This window comes from Triticum dicoccoides, chromosome 4B (genome assembly GCF_002162155.2).
Source record: "Triticum dicoccoides isolate Atlit2015 ecotype Zavitan chromosome 4B, WEW_v2.0, whole genome shotgun sequence".
NCBI lineage: Eukaryota > Viridiplantae > Streptophyta > Magnoliopsida > Poales > Poaceae > Triticum > Triticum dicoccoides.
Genome location: NC_041387.1, coordinates 550,160,598 through 550,169,410, shown reverse-complemented (window position 1 = coordinate 550,169,410; position 8,813 = coordinate 550,160,598).

The window sequence follows — 8,813 nt, the reverse complement described above, 5'->3', positions numbered from 1 at the left end:
TGGGGGGAGTTTGTCTGATCGGTAAACAAATGAATAATGTCAGTCTGGGATGGAGACGGAAAGGAGACCGCAACAAATGTTGTGTCTGCAGGAGAGAGAGTAACTTTAGTGGTATGAGTCATATCTAGAGACATATAGGGTGTGTGAGATAATCCCATAGAGAGAAAGACAAAGTGAAAGACGAGTGGAGACTGTGTGTGTGGCGGTGAAAAAGAAAGCTTAGGTACCTAGTGATACCAGAGAAGGTAGAGACATGAGAGATAATGAAAACCATGTAATGTATAATGATAGGGAGAGTGTGACACTTCTCAAGGGAGACGTCGAGAGACCATGTTTGCGAGGATAGGAGAAACATGAAGTGAGTGTGCGGATGAGCTGGAGAAAAGAGAGTGATGGCTACATGAAGGAGCATGCATGCGAGAGAGATGGGTGTGAAAGGAGTCAACATAAAAGGGATTCAAATATTTGGATTCGAGATGATGATACATGTAATCCATACTCGAACCAAAATTGATCTATCAAACATGCATACTCATATGAATTCACGCGCATCTATGTTATTTAATATGTAGATATTACTGATCCATACATTTTAGTAGAACATAATTTGGTTTAAATTTTTTGAATTAAACCTTATGATTTTGAGATCATTGTATTTGTAAATCATATTATACATATAAAGGAGCAGAATTCTTTGTTGTGCTTTTGAAAGTATATAAAAAATGATGTACATAGAATTTTATTCCAATCAAAAATGGATCCTGCCCGGAAAAAATACAAACGGGATTCGAATTGAGTTGGCACGGTAAATGTGCACCCTACAAAATTTGAACAAAGTAGGGAAAGTCGCAGTAACCGCCCGAAACCAAAATGAGATGGAAATTACTACTGCCTATCCCTGCCACGCAAAGCCTATCGGCTTGATTTCTATTGGTTTCTATAGGGGTAGGTTTGTAATTTCACTCAAACGTGACATAACCGCCTCTCACCCGGATTTATACACGGTGGGCGCCAAAACACAGTGCCTCCTCGGCCGAAATCGACTCCCTCCCTGATTCATACACTGTGGACGCCAAAAACAAACTCTCGTCGGATTACCGTCCTATCCCCAACCGACTAATATTGCTATGATGTAGGAAATTTGAAACGGGGGCTAAGTTTGTAAATTTCCTCGCATTTGAGACAAGTGCGCCCTGAAGACATGGTTCCCCCCTTCCTCTCTCCCTCCATTTCCCCATTCGTACTCCATGGGCGCTAAAACATCCTCTCCACCACAGCCTCCTCCGTCCACCACCCCATCCACCGTCGTCCTCCTCCACCATGCCGGAGCTGATACCCCAACGTCATCGTCCATTACAAGAGATCGACCTCTCTCATCCACGGCTTTGGACCGGGATCCTTGCATCCCATCCTCTTGCTTCATCCCCGTCGTCGTCCACCTTGTCGGTGCCGCTCCTACGACCGTCTCGTCCATCGTGCCCTGTCGCCACCGCCTACCCTCCTAGATCTTCTTCCACGCTGCCGACAGCCATCGCTACTACAGCACCGTCAAATTCTTAGCAGATGCATACACGGTGCAGCACCAGAGGCGGTACTCTTTCGTATCTGCTCAACTTATTTATCGCAGCAAGAAAATAGATCACCATTGCTTTACTCTGATTTCTTGTCCATCACTTACTTGCTAGCTGAAAGCAAACATTGGTTGCGAAGTTGCCTTTATCCGGTTTGCACCTTCAGATCCGCCATGGCACGCTCAACACTATACTCGCAATGCTTATGGTTTTCCCCTTTTATATTCCATACTAGTTAAATCACAGTAGACTAAATTTCAAAATTGGGTCAGTCGGTTTTTCAGAGCTCACCGGAGTTCGCCGGTGCGAAGGAAGGGGCCTGGGTGGGGACAGTGGTTGTGGGGGGTGGTGGGGCCTCACCGAACGAAGAAAACTCGACGCGGGTGGGGGCGGGGGTGGAGGGTGGGGGTGGCGGAGGAACACAGGCGGCGGGGGCCGGTGGTCCGGCCGACGGCCTGTGCGGTGTTCTGTATGGGAAGAATCAGAGATGAGGAAGAAGAAGGGTTAGGAGACGTAGGATCTTCATCGAACCGCCTGAAATGGTCGAATTGCCCAAATGACAAAAGTCACACGACTTGCATGCGGACATGCCTTTATATTCAGTACCATCATCGTACCTGCTTAGCACTGCTCCTGAATCCATCAAGCTAAACAACGTGCCACTCATAATTCCAAACTTGTTGCTCAAATATGAATCTGATGTGGCACCCCAGCTCAGAGCAACCGGTTTACCTTGCATTGCCAGCCCAGAGACCATGTCTTCTGGCAACACACAACATCTTGGTACAGAAAAACAACCGCTTTATTGATGCTAGTGGATCAAAGTTTATATTACAACAAATAGAGAGGCCAAGCGGCACAAATGGTGCGGCTGAACAATATGTACATTATTTAGTGAACATAAAGGGGCCTCGATCATCACAACTACACGGTAGCGGAACAACGTCATAGCGGAAACTCCATAGCACAGGGACACCGATGTGGACACGATCTCGACTCGGACAACACTCCTTTCCAACGACACTTTCCTGAAATCTGGCATGACATGCCAGGTCAGTACATTGAATGTACTTGCAAGCTCACAACAAACATAAACATAATGACAAACAATATCATGACAATTAACCAATTCATAAAAATGCAACAACATAACCATCATGTTGTGATCATGTCCTTGTGATAACAGTCCCTTGGACTGACTTACCAACCAACATACCACCCTCATGGTCATGACTAAAGACATCTTGTGATCCTTCCGGCGATCACAACCACGACCAACATTTGGTCTTCAACGGTGATCCTTCCGGCGATCACAACCACGACCAACACTTGGTCTACACCCAAGATGATCTTCACGACATCGTCAACAGTGCAAAGTTTATAACTTAGTGTGCAAGATTTATTAAACATTGACCCATGGTGTGACCTACTTATGAGCGTGTCCATAACCGTGACCTCGGCCATCGATAGGTTAATACACTCTGCAGAGGTAGTGCACTGTACCCACACCACGGAACCCATGGCCTCGCACTCCCATTCGGGTGGACCAACGACATTCCGACGAAACCCCTCCATTGCCATCACACTCTCCCGACCACTCCAACTCACTCCCCACTGAGCTAGTCCTGGGTAGCCCCGTGTCTACCAAATACACAACAACCACCGTCATGGCCAAAACATAAACGATCCCACTCGGGGACCCGGTACCATAAACTCAACAACGGGCACACAAGGTTATGTCTGCTTACTGGGCTAGGGTACCGCACGCCCATAACCTTCCCTAGTTGGAGGCACCGACCAGAGGCATAACAAAAGGAATGAATAAAGGTCGTCCCATACCGGAAAATGTGGTTGCACTGGGAAAAACTTGATTCAGTGGCACCATGACCCGGTCAACAATATCTTCAAGTTGAGTTATTATCAGGTTCAACTTAAAGTGAAAATAACCGGTGTCATAATGCCATGACATGCAACACTAACATATGCATCACATATCAACAGGAATGACTGAGTCAACTATATCCACACTAAGCATCAACATCAACACATCATGAAACTTCTCTGGTTAAGGTAAAACCTCACTCTAAACATAATCTTTCTAGCAAATTTTACCATTTTTATTTATGCGAGAAAATAACTCCACTAATTATTTATATTCATAACCATATTATTCTTTCATCACTCAAAAATATATCCTAGTTTCTTTACCAACTAAACTAACTTCAAACTTTCTGTAAATCAAGCATATTACATAAAGCAAGCAATTAACAGAATATCATAATGATTTCAATGCATGGATTAAATCATTTGTTCAAGTAAGAAAATCACAAATATTGAAATGGAACCATGAAACTGTTGTTGTGGCTTGCCTTAGTGCAGATGAGGTTCACAAGCCTCCTGGTGATCCTCAAGACAAGCCTCACCCTCTGAAAATAAATTTAAACACAAGAAGAAAATATCAAGAAACCTTCTGAACACCAGAAAATCTAGACAGCATGGAAAAATTCCATCTTTGGTGAGCTGCTAGATCTTTGAACAAAGAACACAATGCAAAAAAGAATCAATTCATTTAAACTTATGGTTAAAGAGTTTTGGCCGCTTGAAGTTCTCTGGATAAATTAAAATTTTGAATTTAAATAAAACAGACTAGGGGTGATGTCAAAGGAGTAAAGCCTCAGGGCGCCACCAGTCATACCGCTTCACGCGTGTACTGAGTGGCTGACTAGCGGGCCCCGCTAGTCAAGTGAGGGGGAGAGAGAAAGGGAAACAGAGGGAGGCGCAGCTTTGCCGGAGCGCACGCCGGTGACAAGGGCTCCTTGGCCAAAACAAGAGGGAGGGGTCGAGAGAGGAGACGGAGGCGCACCTGCCCGTACCCGTAGAGTAGCTAGGGGTGGTCGGACAGCATCGGATTCAACCTCTCAAGCGGAGGCAGAGGGCGGAGGTCGTCGGAGACGAAGACGACGGCGAACGGAGGCAACTCCAGGGGCTCCAACCAGGTGGAATGGCACAACCGGAGAGTGGCGGAGGCCCTGGAAGGGTTTTCCCTGGCCTGGGAGGGGCTGGAGCTGCGGATACAACCCGAGGGGATCACCGGTGAGCTCGAGCTCGGGGAGAGCTCTACGGCTATCTACACGATCGTGGAGTGTGTGGGAGTGGTGGATGGTGCTCGAGGAGGCTGGGGAGAGCTCTACTTATAGCCGAGCGTCAAGGAGGGTTCGGGCTCCGCTGGTGGACACCTGGCCACGGTGCCCGGCGACGAACGGCGTCAGTGAGAGGGGAAGAAGAAGACGCAGCTCATGCGAGAACTATTGGCGAACGGGTACGAGCACAGGGGCGAGAGGAAGGCGACGAGCACAGTGCGCACCGCACTGTTACGTTGGCCGGACCGTGCCCGTGCTCACTGCAGTGAGCTCCAGCGTCAACGAGTGCTAGGGCGGAGTTAAGGGGGTTCGGACGATGATGGTGGCGTGGTTTGGCATGCTCAGGCAGGCGGGGCAGCGAGCACGCGTGCAACAGAGCGCTCGGTGGCACTCAGAGCGCATCGTTTGCATGCCAGCACGCCTGGACGAACACGGTCACCACGTGAACTTTGCCCTCAAGCCAAACTAGGTCCACAGTTCATGTCTGGCTTGTTGTTCGTGGTAGTTTTCAATGTTACCATGCTTGGGTTTGGTCTCAGGTGTAGTAGAAATGATTTCACACGCCAGGTAAGTTTTTGGACAGTAACTTTGGCAGCTTACTATGGTCAAACTATTGGGAGTTGGGGGCTGAGCTTTGGAGGTTAGCAATCATCTACTAAGGTGATGATGCACAAGAAAAATCATCCACAGGAGAACAAGTAAAATGGTAGTTGTTATAGAAACTACCATTCCTGTCGAGAACAGAAAATATTTTCTGTAGCCAAAATATTCCAAAAGTGATGAAATATTTTTCTCAGAAAGTTGCCCTAGGGTTCCAAGAATAATTGGGATTTTTGTCAAAATTTTATGGCAAGAAAAATTGGGGTTGCTTTGGAGCACATTGAGCTAGCTAGGGTTTAAGAGGGGAAAATGAATATTTTTCATTAAAGAAAAATATTCCAAATATTATTTTGAGTTGAACCAGAAAGGGAATGATGGTTAGAGAGGGAAATGAGGCACTTGGGTGAAAGCCAATGGGTACCCCAGTGGTTAAGTCCATATGAAAATATTCAAAACTCCAAATTTCAAATTCAAATCAACTAAGAATTAGGCAAAGAGGAGAGGGAAAAAACTAGGCTGTCACAAACCTCCCCCACTTAGAATGAATCTCATCCTCGAGATTCGGTTGCTTGGGAAAACCATTCTGGATAATGTGCCTCTAGAAATTCTTCCCGTTCCCAGGTTGATTCTGACTCTGTGTGATGATCCCACTGGACTTTGTAGAACTTCCTTGCTTTACTACGAGTGACCCTTTCCATCTGATCCAAAATTCTAACCGGCCTCTCTTCGTATGATAAATCCTTTGCCAGCTCTATTTCTGTCATATCAGTCTTTTTCTCAGGCGGTGATATGCATCGCCTCAACTGTGAAACATGAAACATGTTGTGCACGTCCGACAATTCAGGGGGTAGTTCCAACTGATATGCAACAGTACCTACTCATGACATAACGGGAAATGGACTAATAAATCTTGGTGCCAACTTTCCACGAGTCTGAAATCTCTTGACTCCTTTCATAGGCATGACTCGGGGGTATACGTGTTCTCCGGGTTCAAAACTGATCTATCGATGCTTTGCATCATAATAACTCTTCTATCGAGGTTTGGCCAACTATAATCTGTCTCTGATTTCCTTGACTTGCTTCTCGGCTTCCAGCATGAGATCCGTTTCGAAAATACGGCTATCTCCAGTTTTGGACCAATTTAAAGGAGTGTGGCACTTACGGCCATACAAAGCCTCATACAGTGACATCTTTAAACTGGTCTGGAGGCTATTGTTGTAAGAGAACTCGGCATATGGCAGACAGTCTTCCCATTTAGGTCCTTGGGCCAAAGCACAGGCTCGGAGCATATCTTCGAGTATTTGGTTTACCCACTCTGTTTGTCCATCAGTCTAAGGATGATAAGCAGTACTATATTTCAATGATGTCCCCAAGGCTTGATGGAGACGTGACCAAAAAGCAGAGGTAAAAAGTGAACCTCGGTCAGAAGTGATGCTTAGTCTCCATGGAGACTGACTATTCTGGATACATACAGCTGTGCAAGTTCATCTGCTCGATATGTGGTTCTAATCGGGATAAAGTGAGCTACCTTCGTTAAGGTGTCCACTATGACCCAGATTGCATCATTGCCCTATGGAGTCTTAGGTAGTCCTGTGATGAAATCCGTACAGACATCATCCCATTTCCATTATGATCCGGCAGTGGTTGGAGAAGTCCGGCTGGCTTCTGATGCTCCGCCTTCACCTTGTTGCATATGTCGCAACAGGCCACAAAGTAGGCAATGTCTTTCTTCATTCCATCCCACCAAAATATTTGTCGAAGGTCTTCATACATTTTTGTACCTCCAGGGTGAATAGAATATGAGGATTCGTGTGCTTCTGATAGGATTTTTTGTTTCAAATCTGCTTGATCGGGTACACAAATCCTTCCACGGAATCGGAGGGTACCGGTACCGAATTGGTCCCTTGAGAAATCTGGAGTCTGCCCTGCTACCATATTCTCGGCACGTTCCTGTAGGACGATGTCATCTGGCTGGGCCTTGCGGATCTCTTCCTCAAGTGTTGGGGTAACTTCCAAAATATTAGCAAGGCCAGCATCAACTATGACCAGGTTGAGCTGAGCAATCTCTTCTTGAAGTTCAGGAGGCAAGAATTCCAATATGACATTTAGGCTGACTGGCTTTCGACTGAGTGCATCGGCAACCATGTTGGCCTTACCCGGGTGGTAATTTATTCCAAGGTCATAATCCTTGACCAACTCAAGCCATCTTCCTTGTCGGAGATTTAAATCCGGCTGAGTAAATATGTACTTGAGACTTTTGTGATCGGTAAAAATTTGGCACCTCTTCCCGATGAGATAGTGTCTCCAAATTTTTAGAGCATGAACCACCGCGGCTAATTCCAAATCATGAGTAGGATAATTTCCCTCGTGGGGTCGTAGCTGTCGCGATGCATAGGCTACTACCTTGCCGTCTTGCATAAGTATGCATCCAAGTCCTTGTCTGGAGGCGTCGCAGTACACATCAAAACTGCGGTAGATATCTGGAAGAGTCAACACCGGTGCGATTGTTAGCTGTATCTTTAGCTCATTGAAACTTTTCTCACAGTCCTCAGTCCATTCAAACTTCTTATCTTTTTTTAGCAGCTCCGTCATGGGTTTAGCAATCTTGGAAAAACCTTCAATGAAACGACGGTAATATCCGGCGAATCCAAGAAAACTCCGGATCTGTGATACGGTGGTGGGTGGCAACCAATCGAGTACATCCTTTACTTTGCTTGGGTCCACGGCTATACCTTCGGCGGATAGCACATGTCCCAGGAATCCAACTTGCTTGAGCCAAAATTCACATTTACTGAATTTGGCGTATAGCTGATGTTCACGGAGTCGTTGCAACTGCCCGAAGGTGTTCTTTGTGCTCTTCTTCACTTCTTGAGTAAATAAGTATATCATCGATGAAGACTACCACGAACTTATCGAGGAAGTCCATGAACACTTTGTTCATCATATGCATGAAGAAGGCAGGGGCGTTGGTGAGACCAAAGGACATAACTGTATATTCATAAAGACCGTATCGAGTGGTGAATGAGGTCTTAGGAATATCCTCCTTTTTAATCTTGAGCTGATGGTATCCAGTCTGTAAATCAATCTTGGAGAATACCTTGGCCCCACTGAGCTGATCAAACAGGTCATCAATCCTTGGCAGTGGATATTTGTTTTTGATTGTGACATCATTCAGTTGACGGTAATCCACACACATGCGGAGGCTGCCATCCTTTTTTTCCACGAAGATAGCAGGTGATCCCCATGGTGAAGAGCTGGGACGGATATATCCTTTCTGGAGCATTTCATCAAAGTTGTTTCTTTAGCTCTACTAATTCTGATGAGGGCATCCGGTAGTACTTCTTGTGTAACGGTGCGGTTCCGGGCACAAGATCTATTGCAAACCCAAGCTCTTGATCGGGTGGCATGCCTGGCAGTTCTTCTGGAAATACATCAGGAAATTCACCGACCACAAGAATTAATTCCAATTCAGCCATAGCGGTGAAGACCATTTCTTTCTTGG